Genomic DNA, 18,719 nt, shown 5'->3' with positions numbered 1-18,719 from the left:
GGAATGGGGTTTGTATGGGATGGCCTTTGGAGGATCAGCGTGGAGTCGATGGGTCAAATGGTCTGCTTCCACACTTTAGCGATTCTATGATTAACACCTTCATTGCAGAAATCAGCTGAGGTAATAATAGATATCTGCGTTAATACCAATACCCTTTATTAATGAGGAGATTAAATCTGTGCACGTTATTCCCATTGTGATCTCACTAAGACCCTGTACAGCAGCAGCCATTCTTTACCAGCCTGCTGTAAGGTTCCCACTCAGGTTAGAGCAGGCTCAGCTGTCACGGGAATACACAACATTGTTGAAAATAAATGGTGTGCTGATCTTCATTTCAGGATGTTTTGAGTCCAGGAGTAAGAACGTCGTACTGCAGCTGTACAGGCCCTTGGTGAGACCTCATCTCGAACATTGTGCAGTATTGTGTGCAGTTTTGGTCTCCGTATCTAATAAAGGACAAACCTAACATTGAGGGAGAGCAGCGAAGGATGACCAGACTGATCTCTGGAATGACAAGCTTGTTGTGGGAACAGAGTTTGGGGGCACTGTACCTGTATTCCATGAAGTTTAGGAAAATTGGCGAACTATATAAAACTCTAACATGTTGAGACAGATTGGAAGCAGGGATGATAATTCCTCTGTTTGGATGTCCAAAACACGGGGTCACAGTGTGAGGTACAGACAGGCCGAAGTGCGTTGAGATGAGACTACATGTCTGCACTCAGAGACTGGTGATCCTGGGGAATTCTCCCTGATCAGGCTGTGAAAGGTAAGGTACTGAATATAAATAAGGATTTCAAGACACAGAAGGGATGGGAAGAGTGCAGGAGTTTGGTGTGGAGGTATAGAATCAGCAATCATTACAGGCAGTCATCCAATAATGTGGCAGCAGTGTTCCTGTGGAACACCGTATTATAGGAAAAGGTGCAATATAAATAATGGGACCAATGGGAAAAACAGGATTGGGTGCGAACCCCCAAAATTGCCAGTAAAAATCAAAACAAAAATATTATTCAGCCGAACACAAACAATAGCACAGACTACATAAACCTTAAAACTGTATGTTGTAATGAATTAGTACAGTAAATGTTGCACTTTACACTACAGTCACTGAGTACAGCACTGCACCTTTCTCCAAGATCTTCACCAGAAATTGCCTGTGCTGACTGAACATGTAATGCCGATGCGGAATTCCAGTTCTCTCTAAGATATTGCCCTCCCAGTTTGACATAAAATTCCTTCTAAATCCTATATTCTGGCACAGTTTCAAGGCTTGCAGAGTGGATTACATTCCTGCTTTAGCTGACATATTGGGGTGCATTTGGCAGACAGCGGGATCCTGAGGCTGGGATTTGCCGTTCAGCTGGTGCCAGAGATGGGCTCCCATAACAGTGAACGGAAGATCGCTTTATAAAGAAAGGGGCACAATTCACTAAATGAGTTGAAGCAAAATTTTATTGGATAACTGCCTGTATATTGAATGAAGGATCAAAATTTATGGACCAAAGCGAATGCAGTAGTACCTATTTTATATGTTTCGATGTTTAAACATGCTAAAGGATATGTGCGTGGAAAACTGAATTGAGGAGATTTTCATCATGAAATAGAACAGAGGATGCTCAGTGTGTTGAATGACCCACTCCTTTCCCGATGTTTCTGTGCAGTCTGTGGGAAAGCTCCGTAAATGTTGCCACCAGTTCTCAGATGTTAGGAAGCAGGTTTCTGCAGGGTCAATCGGATCGTGTTTCCCGTTCCAATACTGAGGCTGGTGCCGGGTGATCTGTACGGTTTTATCCTTTAAGACCTCGGAGCAGTTTGGTACAATAGAGTGGATTGCTTTGCCGTTTCCGAGAACATTGAGGAGTTTTTCACATATCTGTGGGTCTGTAGTCACTTTTAGGCCAGACCAGGAAAGCACGGGAGACTCATTTCCAGAAAGTAAATTGAGGAAGGAAATTTGTGTTTTCAATCGACATTGGCTTCAAGGTCACTGTTAATGACTCCAGGTTTTACATCGCGATATTTTATTAATTATAACTTCCACAAGCTTCCAGAGCATTAGCCTGGTCTGGATTAGTAATCCAGTGACATTTCCACAAAGCACCATCTCAACATGGGGTCCTATCTGAACCCACACTGACCTGATTATTTCTGTGCTGCTTGACAGCGCTGTCAAAAATAACACCCACCAATGTGACTATCGCGACGGGACCCAGGGCGTGGGAAATTGTCAGATTATAGTTATTCCCTTGTTATGGGATCTAACAGAGCCGAGTAATTTTCTATGTTGCCAGGGAGATACCACAGTTGGAGCTGGAATGAAACAGCTTCCCCAGGGACACATCTTGTTGTGCAGCACAAGTCTTCAGTCCTATTGCAGGAACGGTGTCAGGGCGCATTGCTTTTGTCGTATATGTTGTGTTCAGCTGTTTCTTCATGTCATATGCAGTGAATAAGATTGAGTAAAGACTGGCATCTGTGATTCTGCGGGGAGCATGGCAAGGATGAGGTGGATCATCAACTCAACACGTCTGGCGCAGATAATACAACCATGTCTTACACTGATGTACAGGGCTGTCCCGTTATTTCGGATGGCGATATGTATGGAATGCTCTCCTCCTGTGAGTTGTTCAATAGCCCATCGAAATTTATGTCTAGATGTGGCAGCACTGCAGAACATCAATCTGATCTGTCAGACTTGGGAATATCGACCTCTGTATTAGATCTTAGTCCTGCTGTTTCGAATGTAACCAGTCAAGTGCGGTAGCTTTAATGGGTTGTCATCACATTTATGTTTGCATGGTTCCGACCCTATCATGTTCACCCATACTCGTCGCTGAACCATACATCAGCTTGATGGTAATGGTAAGCTGAGGGATTATCCTGGGGAAAATGTTACAGAGTGTAGTTGAATGCAATTCTGCTGCTGCTGTGATTCTACGGCATCACATGAATGCTCACTTTGAGCCCCAATCTGTTAAATTCAATTCTACTGACTGTCCCCCAGTTCACACCAGAACTCATTCATCCATCAGCCCTGTACTCAGTTTCTGATGTGGTAACACTTCCATTTTCCTATCTCATTCTGCTGAGGGTCTCTCCCTGGTGTCACACCTACAAATTGTCACTTTACTCAAACCCCTTAACATATGCATCTGAATCTTTTCGATTCTCCAATGCCATCTTCTGTGATTGATGTGAATGATTTCCCCTCTGTTTCTCTCCCTGACCATGATTAAGAGCTCTGCAGTGTCAGTGATGCCAGCTTTATGCAGTTTAAGATCAAGGAATTTGTGCACTCTGCATTATCGGTCACTTCCCAGTGCCTGGCATTCCGTGTTAGACAGAATATTTGAGCGGCTTTAACACACGTCTATGGAACTTGTTCAAAAACAGAAATTGCTGCCGAAACTCAGCAGGTCTGGCAGCATCTTGTGGAGTGAAAGCAGAGTTAATCTTTCAGGGCCAGTGATCCTTCTACAGAGCTCCCATTTTCTCCAGCAATATTTGCATTTTCATTTCCAGCATCCATAGTTCTTTGTTTAATTGGAAACTTGTTCTGAGCCTATTCATTTCTAGAGAAACTCAACAGGTCTGGCATCATCTGCAGAGACAGAGAAACAGAGTTAGCTTTTCAAGTCCAGTGTGACACTTCTTCAGAACTGAAAAGGATTGGAAAATGTGCTTTATAATCCTTTGACTAATGTGGGGAGTGGGTTGACGGGTAAAAGAGGCTATGGCAAAAGATAAACATGCTTTTAGTAGTGGTAAACGAGAAGATCATGTGAAATAGCTTTAAATTAAGATGCGAATGGGGAAAAGGGGTGCTCTCTATTGAGTGAAAGATAAAGAAGATGCAACCACACAAGGTCAATGGGAGCCAGGAGGGAGAATGTACAGAAAGTGGAGAACAGTTATAATGGGGACAGACTGTGAATTAGGAAATTGTGCATTAACTCCAATCCTACAGGCTGTAACGTACGAAAGTGTAAAGTGAGTTGTTACTCGAGCTTGGGTTGTGCTTCCTCGGAACATTGCAGCAGCCCTGAGCCGAAGTGTCAGCATGAGAGCAATGTAGGTTATTGAAATGGGAAGCAGTGAGAAGGTCAGGGTTATTTCTACAGACAGAGTGGGAGTTTTCCTCAAATGCAATCTCTGTTTGATCTCGCCAATATGGAGAGACTGCATTGTGAGCAGCAATGACAGGAGACCAGATTGACAGTTTACAAGTGAAATGCTGCTTCACCTGGAAGGTATGTTTGGGGCCTTGGACAGTGAGGAGGGAAAAAGTGAATAAGCCAGTGTTGCAGCTTCTGCAATTGCATGGGATCATGCCATGGCGAAGTGGGGAAGTGTCCGGAATGATGGAAGGTGACATACAGGGAGCAGTCGCTGTGAAATACTGACAGTGGCCAAGAGGGGAACATGTGTTTGATGGTGCTGTCCTGCTGGACCTGGTGGAAATGGCGTAAGATGATTATGTGAATGTGGATTCTAGTGCAGGAGGAAGTGTGGACAAGGAGGAAACTATCTTTGTTTTGGGATTGAGGGGACGGATTGAGGGCAACACCGTGGGAGATGGGACAGTCATAGATGAAGGTCCTGTCCAGCAGATTTAGGGGATTTCTGGTTTGAAGGAAAAGGAGGTCACGTTAGATGCAGCATACAGGATTTTGGTATCATCAAACATAAATAGCAGAGATGGAGAAACTTTGAGAATGGAGTCAGCCTCCGCTGATCATGTGCTCAGCCACATGCAGAAGTTTCCCCTGAATGATTGAAAAGAACCAAGCATCTAAACTGAGGATTTTTGCCTCACATCTGGTCTGAGGCAGAATGTGAAAATAGACCCAGAGGAATGTCAGTGAGTATACGTGAGTAGACATTGAAGCAGATATCCCAAACTGCTCAGTAATTATTGTTTCTATTCAAAAAGTATAACTCGATAAGAAGGTGAACCACCCATGGTTGACAAAGGCTCTCAAGGATACGATTGATGAGCATTAGTGGAGGACCAGATTTACTAAGTTTACCAGAAGCAGATGCTAGGTGTGAATTTCTGCCTTCTGCCAACCAGCCAATTCTGTATCCTGATAGCCAAACCTCCCAGTATCCCATACCTCCTGACTTTATGAATGAGCCTTCCATGGGGAACCGGAACAAATGCCTTGCTGAAGTCCACATGAACCGCATTCACTGTTCGACCGTCGTCTACCTGTCTTGATTCCACATCACAGAAAACAATAAGATTCGTGAGGCATGACCTGCCCCTCACAAAGCCATGCTGACTGCCTTGAATCACACTATGCTTTGCCAAATAGTCATAAATCGTATCCCTCAGATTTTGTTCCAAACTTTGCTGACCACAGACGTCAGACTGACTGGTCTCCAATTGCCAGGGATTTCCCTATTACCCTTCTTGTGTTCTATGGAAGTGCTCAAGAAGACTTGTACATTCTGGAAGATTTGAGACTTGGAGCAGGTCAGCCATGATCTTAGTGAAGGGCTAGGCAGGCTTGGGAGGTGAATGACCTGCCCCTGTTTCAGACGTTCTCACATTCTGTTATTGGAATGTTAGTGGGTGTTATTTTCCTGCAAGTTCTTTTATGGAATGTTACAGTCAGGGAGACCAGAAGGCTTTGTGAGCCACGGCTGGTGAGTTATTGGGGCTGTATTCACAGTGAATCTGGGTCTCCAACATGATCAATAAATGAAGCACAAGGTACAGAGAGGGAAAGCTCCGTAAAGAGCGATGAGCGACCTCTTCCATAGCCAGCCTGGGTCCTCCAGTTACATTTTCCAAATCTCCCAAACCGTGTGACAGTCTGGAGGGACCGAATAGTCTCCTCCGTTTCTGTGCACCAGGTTATAGCAGTAAGTGGCCTCGAACTGCTCCTGTCTAGCAGGTTTGAGTGATTAAATGGAACACAGAAACACGGGACTGAGGAGCAGGAGTGTGTCATTGGAGACTTTGAGCCTTTTCCACGAGGCACTAAGATTGTGGTTGATCAGGTTGTGCTCTCAGCCCTGCTTCCCTGTCTGATCCCATTATTCGTGGCTCACTCTCTGTAAAATCTTTAACTAACTCAGCTTTGAATATTTGTAATCAGAGAGGCACTACGAACTTCTGGGGAAGTGAATTCACACTGGAAAGGCCCTTTTGGAATTTTTCCTCATCCCTCTGATAGAATAAGAGAGTCATACAGCATGGAAACACATCCTTTTGTCCAAATTGTCCATGCCGATGAGAAATCCCATTCTGACCTAGTCCCACTTGCTGACATTTGGCCCACATCCCTCTGAACTATTCCTATTTATGTATCTATACAGCTACATTTTAAACATGTAATTGTACCCGCTTTCACCACTTCCTCTGGCAGTACACCCATCAGCCTATGCATGAAAAAGTTTCCCCTATGGTCCATTCTAAATCTTTGCCCTGTCACCTTCAACCTATGCCGTCCAGGTCTGGACTCCGCTACACTCGGAAAACGATCTTGCCCATTCAGACTATCCATGCCCCTCAGGACGCTTTTAAACCTCTGTAATGTCACCATTCAGCCTCCGACAGTCCGGGGAAAAAGCCTCAACGTGTTCATCATTTCCGTGTAACTCAAACCCTCAGGTTCCAGAAAATCTTTGTCAATCTTTACTGCACCCTCTCAAGCTGAACAACATCCATTCTTTAGCAGTGCCAACTGAATTGCATGCATTATTCTTAAAGTGGCCTCGCCAAAGTCCTGTGCAAGTGCAACACGCTACCCCAACACCTACTCTCAATGTTCTGACCGATTAAGGCAAGCATGTCAACCACGTTCCCCACTACTCTGTCTACCTAAACTTCACTTCAAGGAACTATACATCTTCACACGTAGGTATCTTTGTGCAGCACCAATCCCAAGGGCCCTATCCTGCTTTAACTTACTAAAATGCAAAACCTCACAAATATCTAAATTAAACTCCATCTGCCAGTCCTTGGCTCGTTGATGGTCAAGGGTCCCGTTATATTCTGAGATAATCTTCTTCAATGTCCACTGCACCCTTGTTGATGTTATCTGTAAACTTACGAACAATGTCTCCGATATTCACATCCAAGTCGTTTATATTCATGATGAAAAGCAGTGAGCTGAGCACTGATTCTTTCAGCACACCATTGGCCACAGGTCTCCAATCTAGAAAACAATCCACTACCTTCAATCCAATTTTGTATCAAAATGGTTAGCGTTTTCTAGATTACATATAACCTAACCTTAGTAATCTGTCTCCGATGGGGAACTTTAATAAACATCTTGCTGAAGTCTGTGTAAACAATGTATACCACAGTGTACAGTGCCTTCTTCAATCTTCTTTGTCACATCTTCATAATACCCAACCACATCAATGAGATCTGATTTCCAATGTACAAAGCCATACTAACTATCCCTAATCACTCCACATCTTTTTAAATAGATGTGAATCACATTCCTCAGAATCATCTTGAACAAACTCGCTTACACTGACGTATGGCTGATTGAGTCAATAATTCCCTGTGTCTTTTTGGCTCACTGTTCCCTTTTCTAGTCCCACTCCTCCACTGGCCACAAAAAATAATTATAACGAGGTTGGTGATGTGGTCAACGATATAGTTCTCAGAGTGCGTCAGGGTCAGTGTTAGGAACAAGTCAGGCAGATATCTTTAATCAGCTAAAACAACACATTTATGACCAAAACAAAGTTGCTGAAACTATGATGGAAAGAAGAATGACCAGAGGATATTAGAAATATGAACATTGATATTTCCCTTTGAAAAATACTGAGAAACACACACACACACACACACGTATTGTCGATAACACACTGAAAAACACAATATCTGCAAAGCTAAATTGAAAGAACATTGTACAAATATGATTCGAAATCATGACTAAAGAAAAAATGAGAGTTTGACCCAACTGCTGTTCTAATTGTAGACTCATCAAGTCCTTCAGCATGGAGCGAGGGAGAGGTCCTTTGGACCAAACTGGTCCATGCTGCCCCAAATATCCAACTACACTAACGTCATTTCCCAGCACTTGGCCCGTAACATTCTCATCCTTTCCTGTCCATGTACTTGCCCAAATGCCGTTTGAATATCGTTAATATAAGTGCGTCAACCAGCTCATTCCCTTTTTGAACAACTCTCTGTGTAAATCAATTTCCATCAGTTTCCCTTTTATTCATTCCCTCTCACCTCAAAGTGATGCTGTCTCCTCGTTGATTCCCCAACACGGGGGAAAAGGCTGGCTCCATTCACCCCATCCATGTAAACTTCTATAAGATCCATCTTAGTCTCCAATGCTCTAAAGAGAAACGTCCTCGCTTGTCAAATCTCTCCCTATAATTCATACTGTTGAGTTTCTGGCAACATGTTTGCAAATTCCATATGCACACATTCTAATTTAAAAACATCCTTCCAATCGCAATGTGACCAAACCTGAACACATCACGACAAGTGCAGCCTCACCTCCCTCCTGTATGACTGCAACATAACTTCCCAACTGCTCTACTCCATGTCCTGACCGATGCATGCTCGTGTGGCAAAAGCCTTCTTCACTGCCGTGTGGAACTATGACCCCACTTTCAGAGAACGCTGGACCTAAACTCCATGGTCACTCTGCTCAACTACACTTCTTAAGTTCCTACAAATCACCATGAAACTCCTATCTTGATCTAACGTTGCCAAAATATTCCATGGCCCACTTCTCCAGTTTAATAAAGTTCCTGCTGCAATTTTTGATATACTTCTTCACTGTCCACAATACCACGTATTTTAGTGTCATCTTCAAGTTTCCTAATCATGCGTTGTGCATTCGCTAGAATATCATTGATACAGATAACAAACAGCAATGGGCCCAGCAGCGACCCATGAGGCACTTCATGTGTCACAGGCCTCCAGTCCGAGAGCATCCTTCCACTATTACCCTCTGCTTACTACCATCAAGCCAATTGTGTGTCCATTGTGCCAGCTCCCTCTGGATTCCATGCTATTCTAACCTTCCAGGACAGCCTATCAATGGTAACCTTGTTAAAGGACTTAAAGAAAACCATGCAGAATACATCTCCCACACTGCCCTCATCAACATTCCTGGTCACTTCGTCAATGAACTCAAACAAATTTGAGAGACTTGATCTCCCACTCACAAAGCCATGCCATCTTTCCAGTCTAAAAACAACTATTAATAAGGATTATTAAAATTAATAATAACAAACGAAAAAATAATGATAAGGTGACATTTTTAGTGGAGAATGAATTATCCAGGGTATGTAATATTGGAATGTGAATCATGGGTGAAGGGTAGAATAGATTTTGTACCTGTGTCATTTAACTGTGTTGAAAAAAGCAAGGGTGGCATGGTCGCTTAGTGGTGAACACAACTGCCTCAGTGCCACGAATTTGAGGTTGATTCCAGCCTAGGGTGACTCTGTGTGGAGTTTGCATATTCTCACTGTGTTTGTGTGTGTTTCTTCTGGGCTGCTCCATTTTCCTTCCACAATCCAAAGATGTACAGGTCAGGTGAATTGGCCATGCTAAGTTACCAATAGTGTTATGTGCATTCATCAGGGGTAAATATAGGTAGGTGAATACGACTGGGTGGGTTACTGTTTGGAGGGTCGGTGTGGTCTTGTTGGGCCAAATGGCCTGTTTCCATGCTGTAGGGAATCTGAAAAGAAAACTATTTCTAAACAAACCCTATCTTCACAAATGCATGTATATCCTTGTCTTCTTACCCTCACTAGCACGGAGCACTGGAAGTATATTGGATATTTCCACTGTCGTGGTCCTGCCTTTTATCCTTTTCCCTAGCTCTCTATTATCATTCTGCAGGACTCATCACTATTTCTATCTGTGTCATTTGTACCAATGTGCACAATGACTTCTGGCTGCTTCTCCCCAACCCCCAACCCCGGTGAGAACGTTCTGCAGCCGCTCTAAGACATCCTGGACCCTGGCATGCAGGAGGCTACATGTCATTTAGGATTCCCATTTGCAGCCACAGAATCTTCTGTTTGTTACCCTCACTATCTAGTCTGAATAATTACTTCCATAGTTATTCTGCTCGCACAACGTTCTGACAATGGGATTTCTTCCTGAAACAGTTGAATTTGGCTGAATTGCTTTGATTCAGGCAGTGGGGAGATTCCAATGAATCCTCATCAGGAATCCTCCATCAGTGGGAAAGACGACTGGGCTTTTTTGCTCACTCCCAGGCATTGCTGTGATAAGCGACAGGGAAACAGAAAGGGAGCAATAGACTGTTCCTCCACAGATAGAATACATTTTTCATTTTTAAGTTCAAGCCGGAACGTTATCCGTCTCACACTGGACCATGTGAGCTCTCATTGAACATTGTCTGATCTATATGACTCCATCACTTTCGCGACTCCAGGTCAGTACATTGTTACAGAATCAATTCATTCATAATAAATGGTCCTACTTGTTTTGAAGATGTGTCAATATGTGCTTGTATTACGAAAAAATAATCGTTTCATGACTTCACAATATTTGTGTTAAAATGAGTATTCTTATATATAGAGAGCAATTGCTGGATAGGCTCAGCCTGTCTCTCAGAATGTAGGAAGAGAATTCAGATTTCAATTTTCAATGACCTTTCCTTTGAACCTGACGTTTTCTTAAACTATTTCCCCAGTTTTATTCAACCACTCAAGAAAAAATATCCATCTGGTATTCATCAAGTACACTCTTCTCAAGATCTTATATGGTCCAAAGTTAGTGAGAAGATTTGTAGCTCGGGTGCTCGTTGTTGTGGTTCTGTTCGCCGAGCTGGGAGTTTTTCTTGCGAACGTTTCGTCCCGTTTCTAGGTGACATCTTCAGTGCATGGGAGCCTCCTGTGAAGCGCTTCTGTGCTGATTCCTCCGGCATTTATACTGGTTTGAATCTGCCGCTTCCGGTTGCCAGTAGCTGTCCGCTGCAGTGGTCGGTATATAGGGTCTATGTCGATGTGTCTGTTGATCGAATTCGTGGATGAGTGCCATGCTTCTAGGAATTCCCTGGCTGTTCTCGGTTTGGCCTGTCCTATAATAGTGGTGTTGTCCCACTGGAATTCACGTTGTTTGTCATCTGAGTGTATAGCTACGAGGGATAGCTGGTCGTGTCGTTTCGTGGCCAGTTGGTGTTCATGGATGCGGGTTGTTAGCTGTCTTCCTGTTTGTCCTATTTAGTGTTTTGTGCCGTCCTTGCATGGGATTTTGTAAACTACATTGGTTTTGCTGCTACTGGGTATCGGGTCCTTTGTTGGTAGCAGTGGATGGGAAATCCTCATAGTCCCACAACCCCGCACCGCCCCTTTCTACCTCCTGCCCAAAATCCACAAACCTGACTGCCCTGGCCGACCCATTGTCTCAGCCTGCTCCTGCCCCACCAAACTCATCTCTGCATACCTCGATACGGTCCTGACCCCCTTAGTCCAAGAACTCTCCACTTACGTTCGGGACAACACCCAAGCCCTCCACCTCCTCCATGATTTTCACTTCCCCGGTCCCCAACGCCATATCTTTACCATGGACATCCAGTCCATGTACACGTCCATCCCCCATCACGAAGGGAAAGGAAGAACCAGAGGGCTTTGAGACCTTCCACTGACACCCTCCTTCGACTGACTGTACTGGCCCTTATCCTCAACAGCTTCTCTTTCCAATCATCCCACTTCCTCCAAACCAAAGGAGTTGCCATGGGCACCTGCACGGGACCCAGCTATGCCTGCCTCTTCGTAGGATATGTGGAACAGTCCATCTTCCACAACTACACTGGCACCACACCCCACATTTTCCTCTGCTACATCGATGAGTGTATCGGCGCTGACCTGTGCTCCCACGAGGAAGTTGAACAGTTCATCCACTTTACCAACACCTTCCACCCGACCTCAAATTCACCTGGACCGTCTCAGACTCCTCCCTCCCCTTCCTAGACCTTTCCATTTCTATCTCGGGCCACCGAATCAACACGGACATCTACTATAAACTGACTGACTCCTGCAGCTACCTAGACTACGCCTCCTCCCACCCTGCCCCCTGTAAAAACACCATCCGATATTCCTAATTCGTTCGTCTCCACCGCATCTGCTCCCAGGAGGACCAGTTCCAATACCGTAGAGCCCAGATGGCTTCCTTCTTCAAGGACCGCAGATTCCCACCAGACGTGATCGACGATGCCCTCCACCGCATCTCGTCCACTTCCGGCTCCTCCGCCCTTGAGCCCCGCCCCTGCAAACGCCAGCAGGACAGAACCCCACTGGTTCTCACCTACCACCCCACCAACCTCCACATACAACGTATCATCCGCCGTCATTTCCACCAGCTCCAAACTGACCCCACCACCAGGGATATATTTCCCTCCCCTCCCCTATCAGCGTTCTGAAGAGACCACTCCTTCCGTGAATCCCTCATCAGGTCCACACCCCCCACCAACCAACCTCCACTCCCGGCACATTCCCCTGCAACCGCAAGAAATGTAAAACTTGTGCCCACACCTCCTCCCTTACGTCTCTCCAAGGCCCCAACGGATACTTCCATATCCGCCACAAATTCACCTGCACCTCCACACACATCATCTCTTGCATCCACTGCACCCGATGTGGCCTCCTCTATATTGGGGAGACAGGCCGCCTACTTGCGGAACATTTCATAGAACACCTCTGGGACACCCGGACCAACCAACCCAACCACCCCGTGGCTCAACACTTTAACTCCCCCTCCCACTCCACCAAGGATATGCAGGTCCTTGGACTCCTCCATCGCCAGACCATAACAACACGACGGTTGGAGGAAGAGCGCATCATCTTCCGCCTGGGAACCCTCCAACCACAAGGGATGAACTCAGATTTCTCCAGTTTCCTCATTTCCTCTCCCCCCACGTTGTCTCAGTTGAATCCCTCGTACTCAGCACCACCTTCCTAAACTGCAATCTTCTTCCTGACCTCTTCGCCCCCACCCCACTCCGGCCTATCACCCTCACCTTGACCTCCTTCCACCTATCACATCTCCATCACCCCTCCCCCAAGTCCCTCCTCCCTACCTTTTATCTTAGCCTGCTGGAGACACTTACCTCATTCCTGAAGAAGGGCTTATGGTCGAAGCGTTGAATTTTCTGTTCCTTAGATGCTGCCTGACCTGCTGCGCTTTTCCAGCAACACATTTTCAGTTCTGTTTAAATACATCCAGGCATTATCTGAATTTGATGAGAATGATGGGGAAGCCTTTTTAATTTCATTTCAGAAAGTGGCTAAATAAATGCAGTGGCCAGTGACCATGTGGATTTACTTGATCCAAACAAAGCTGGTAAGTATTTGCATCGCTTGCGAGGAGGTATCTGGCCAGTATGAGGAATGCAGAAAGCCATCTGAAGTGTATATGAGCTTGTGCCAGGAGCCTACAGACAGTGTTTCAGGAATCTAAAATATCGTTGCTGGTTAAATGCACGTTGAGTTTGAAAGAATCAAACAAAGTTCTTTTGAAAGGTGGGTAAGGGTGTTAAAAACAGAGCAAACCTATGGCATTCTTGAGAGATTCTTTCTTCGGAGAAGTTCAACAATTCACTTCCGGCAGTCGTGAGAATTCATGTGGAAGAGCAGAGAGTTACAATGGCAAGCTTAGAAGCTGAAATGGCTGCTGTTGATGGTTTGGTTCAGAAATTAAAGTGTGGTTTCTGTGAGAGATAAAGAAGAATATGCGAGATCGACTTAAAACATATACCTGTGAAAGTAACGTTTATTAGCATAGGCCAGGAGTAGCAGGTAAAGAACTTTCAGTATTGTGAGGTGCACAAGCATGTAATTCTTCTATGATGAGACATCAGGAGATATGTTATTCAGAAGGACTTTTGGAGAGATGAGAAGGGCTCCATTCAACAGATTTATTCCACAATGGGGAAGTAGGCCTTGAGCTTGGTGTTGGCGTTACAATATTTCAGCATTTAAATTGCGCATAACATACCTGAGACAAATCTTTATCAATGATCGTGACCACTTAAAGTTTTTGGAGAAGTTTAGGGAGAAGAATACCAACCTGTTTTGATTGCGCTTATTATTGCTGCATTCAATTTGAAATTTTACAGTTGACAGGGTGAGAAAACTTAAGTTCTGACACGTTTTGGAGACTTGGATGAAGAACGAAAAATGGCATTCTGTGGCAGGAGTAAAATGACTGAAATCATTTGTGAACATTTGTATGCTCAGAGTCAATGTAATATATATGCATTTCAGTCTACTCATGAAGGAAGATTAGGAGGTCTAAAATGAATCTATCTTTGTATATTGATGGACCGTTTTATTAAAGGGGGCGTTGTGAGGATACTATCACTGTAAAGAGGTTATTTTCGCTTAGTATTTTTTGAAGAGAGTTTTTAAAAGCAGAAGTGCAGAACTGTTGTCTGAAAACAGTTTACGTAAATAAGAGAAATACGTAAATAAGCATTTAGGTTTCATTAAAACGGTGGTAACAATGGAAGGGCAGTGCCCAGCTCTCCCAGACCAGGAACTCTCGTTTTGTTTTTATCTGCAGCATTCTGAAGCTGCTGGAGATCCCAGAAGGGTTGAAGGTTTCGATGCATGATCCTTGCTGCTTTTCTCTCTGAGATCACTGTTGATGTTGATTTCTCCTGGATAAGGAAATTGCATGTAAAAATCTGTTTTTAAATATATCTTTGTGCCAAGCAGTGTATATCAAGAAGGTACGGTATCTATTGTATGTGTAAGTGTTCAAACATATAATCTATCCCAACATGTTCTTTTCTCTGATTATATTTTAACTAAAGCTTTTAAATAGATTATATTTTACTTACTGTCGAGAGGTTTGACCAGTCACAACATATCTGGAAAGCACAATTTACATATATGTTTAAAATAAGGAAAGGTTTGGGTCTAAGGGGCCTTCTTATAATATTTTGCGGGGATCTGGTCTGGTCACAACATTTGAAGCTGAGGGGTTTCTAACGACTCCTGTTATTGAAAAGTTAGTGGAGGGGCTGGGGCTGGTTTGCTGGTGGATGTACTGTGAGCTGTCTCAGATATTCAGGGAGACCTGAGGCTTTAGTGACCCAACACTGGATGGAGTATGCGGACTGTTGTTACAGCATCTGGGTCTGTACCATGAACAACAAATGGAGCAGAGGCTGCAGAGAGGTGAAGCTTTGGAACTACGCAACGAGTGTGTGTGGGGAAAGGGATCTGCTGGATCCACCCCGGTTTTCCAGGAACAGCTTCCCAAGCTCCACTTAACCTGGGATCAGAGTGTGAGGGACACTGACTGAACAAGGAGCTGGTCAGAGAGCGGTGTCACCTCTTTCAACATGACCTGCGGCTTCACACCAGGAGGAAGTCAGTGCTGCCAGGAGCTGTTAGGGTCACAGTTTCATTCAGCTTCTGTGATCCAGAACTTTCCAGGCACGATTGGGTGACATATCCGCCATATCCCAGTATCTCAACATCAGTGTCATCAAACGGTGATGGATGATGTATGTAGTGGATGAGATAAATACATTGTTTCTCCCACAGCAGGGAGCTTCCAAGTGTATCCAGTATAATGGGATTCCCGGTAGTGTACATGGCATCTGCAGAGTACCCATGTCAATGGGGAGAGGTCGCGAAACTGAAGGATCTCTCTCTCTCTATTAATGATGCACAGTGCATCATTCTGGTGAATACCCCTATTCTGACAGCAGCCATTGCCTCTTCATTCACAAGCAGGCAGCCATTCCCATCGTCTTCGGGTCTCCATATAGAGAGGAGGGAATGTATCTTGGATAAAGGCTGGCCCCTTCATACACGTTTCAAAACACCATCCCCACCACCAACCAACCACATCAAAATATTCCGTGTGTACGGAGAGCAATGGGGTAACTTGGAGTGTCTGGGAGCAGACGATCAGGGATGGAGCAAAACCTCCCGTATCTGAACGGGAGTGAGTGAACCCCCCAGTACCCAGTATTATTAAGTCATCTAATCACTCGCTATTTCAGTAACATATTGTTTTCTATTATTCCTGTAAGTGAAATGACAGGTTATATCATGTTATATTGTACGTGCCACATTATTATCCATTGCCTTTACCTCTCTGTATCTACTTGCAGACTCTCCACCCTCTCTTGTTAATTTAATGTTTTACTTATCACAGTGACATCACCAAACTCTGTATCTATATATCTGTTCCATCCTTCCTGATCATTGATATCGATGGTAAATACTTGAGGACCCAGCACTGGTCGCAATGTGACTCTACTGGTGACGTTCTGTCAAACTGACTAAGACTGATTTCTCCAGAGTGCCTGCTTCCTGTTTGTTAAACAGTCCTCCCCCATTACTGTGTAACGCAGTCAAATGGCTGAATATGAACGAGGAGCAACAGTCAGGAATCCAATCCCTCGAATCTGCTCCACCACTGAATAAAATCATAGCTGATATCATCGTGGCCTCGCTTCTACATTCCTGCCATCTCTCCGTCCTAAAACTCTGGTCTCTTGTTGTAGATTGCGCCGTATGAAAAAATATCCACTCCACATCTATACTTTCAATTTCGTTTAGCATTTTACAGAATTCAATGACATCTCCTTTCATTCTTATAAACTCAATAGTAGAAGCCTGAACTGCTTAATTTCTCTTCATAAGACAAACACTTCAAATATGGAATCAACCTAATTAACCTCTTCTCAATTGCCTCCAATGCAAATACCTCATTCCGCAGGACACCCAAACTGTACTCCAGTTGCAGCCTCACTAATGCCTTGCATAGCTACAGCAACACTCCCGATCTTTCTACTCCATTCTTTTACAAATTAAAAACTTGCAGTTCTCAATACCTACAGTACCTGCATACAAGTTGTCTGTGATATGCAAGCAGACACCCAGATCCCTCTGCACCTAAGCACTTTGAAGTTTCTCTCCTTTTCTATAATAATTTGCCTTTCTATTACGCTGGCCATATTTATCCACTTTATTTTTCCTTGGTAAATGTTGGCTCATTAACCCAAGTTATCCATATAGTTTTTAAACGTCTTGCATAATCCTTCCGAAGTAATTTCCCACCAATGTTACTGCAGTCTGAAAATGTAGCTGATGTCTTTTCTATCCCTTCAACCGAGTGATAATATCGATAGCAAATAGTTGAGGCATGAGAACTAAAATCTACGGCACCCCATGAATTGCATTTTCCAAAAGAAAATGACGCATTTAATTCATCTGACTGCATTTTGCTGGTTAACCAATCTCCATCCAAGCTAATAAAATGCTCCTAAACCGATGTTGTCTGATCTTACCACTTCCTCGTTGGAGAGGGGACATATTCAATGCCTTCACGAAGACCAGATACATTACATCTCCAGGAATCCTACTATTCACCTTGTTTGTCACATCTTTAAGTAACTCAAGCAAACACTTTAATCATGATTTATCCTTTGTAAAACCACGTTTACTCCGATGGATTTGGTTTAACTTTGCAAATTTCCTGAACAATGGATTCTAACAGTTTGCCTTAAATTATTATAGTTTATCGTTACACTTTAGTCCCTAATGTATACTATTATTATAGGTTCTTCCCTTTCGAAAACCTTTATGTTTCTTTGAATTCCTGTTTAACATGCACAAGGCTTTATGAGATCTGCTCCAATTGCTGTGTAAGAACCATGTGTGGCTGAAGGAACTCATCATCCTGCTAGTGCACAATATCGATGGGCTGACGTTCTTTCTGGCAATCCGATGTTGTCGGATCCAAGTCCTGAATGACCTCCTCCTGTTGATGTGTTATAGGTTTGGGGATTATGGAATCTTCCTCTTCCTGTGTAACAGCTCGAGGGGATGATGGGTCTTCGCATATTCCTCCATAACAGGCTGGGAAACTGAACAGTCTCCTCATGCATCCTGAGATGGAACCGAGGGAGTGATTGGTCTTCTCCTGTTCCCTTACAACAGACACGCGTCTGAATTACCTCCTCGTTTCTCATAAATAGTGTCTCAGATAGATTGTATCCTTATCCAATTCACTTGCAACCGGCTCAGTGGGTCTGAATAGCCTCCTGTTTTCCCAGTGTAACAATCGCAGTCACTGTGTGGCCTCTTCCAGTTCCTGTGTAACAAACTTTGACAGGGCTGAATGTATTGATTGTGTTGCTGTGTTAATAGGATACTGGTCCTTTATGGTCCACTCTGGATCCAGTGTTATAGGCTCGAGGGGCTGATTGGCCTCCTCCTGTAACTGCATATCAGGCTCCAAGGGCTGAATAGATTCGTCCTGTTCTGATGTAACAGTGTTGAAAGCCTGAATATCCTTCTGTCGACCCTGTGTAACAGGCTGGAGAATAGCATGGATTTCTCCATAATTTGTGCAATTGGCTTCTGTTGCTGACTCCTTCTCGTCATCTCGGTTGAAATAAGGTCGTCTTTCATTCTTGTGAAGTCCAATGTGTATTGGATCAACCTGACCATCCTTTCTTTATAAACTAACAGCTTCATTACACGAACCAGTTGAGGGAACCATCTCAGAACTGCTTCCAATGTAACAATGTAACAATATCAGTGAGGAGTTTAAATCTGTGCACACGACTCAAGATATAATGTCACGAAGGCCCTGTACAGCAGCAGCAACCATTTACCAGCCTGCTGTAAGATTCCCACCCAGGTTAGAGCAGTCTCAGCTGTGTCTCGCAGGGAATACACATCATTGTTGAAAAATCATTGTTCTTCTCTACTCCACC

This window comes from Hemiscyllium ocellatum, chromosome 46 (assembly GCF_020745735.1).
Source record: "Hemiscyllium ocellatum isolate sHemOce1 chromosome 46, sHemOce1.pat.X.cur, whole genome shotgun sequence".
NCBI classification, from domain to species: Eukaryota; Metazoa; Chordata; class Chondrichthyes; order Orectolobiformes; family Hemiscylliidae; genus Hemiscyllium; species Hemiscyllium ocellatum.
The sequence above is the reverse complement of the archived record's forward strand: the minus strand, read 5'-3'. Positions refer to the sequence as shown.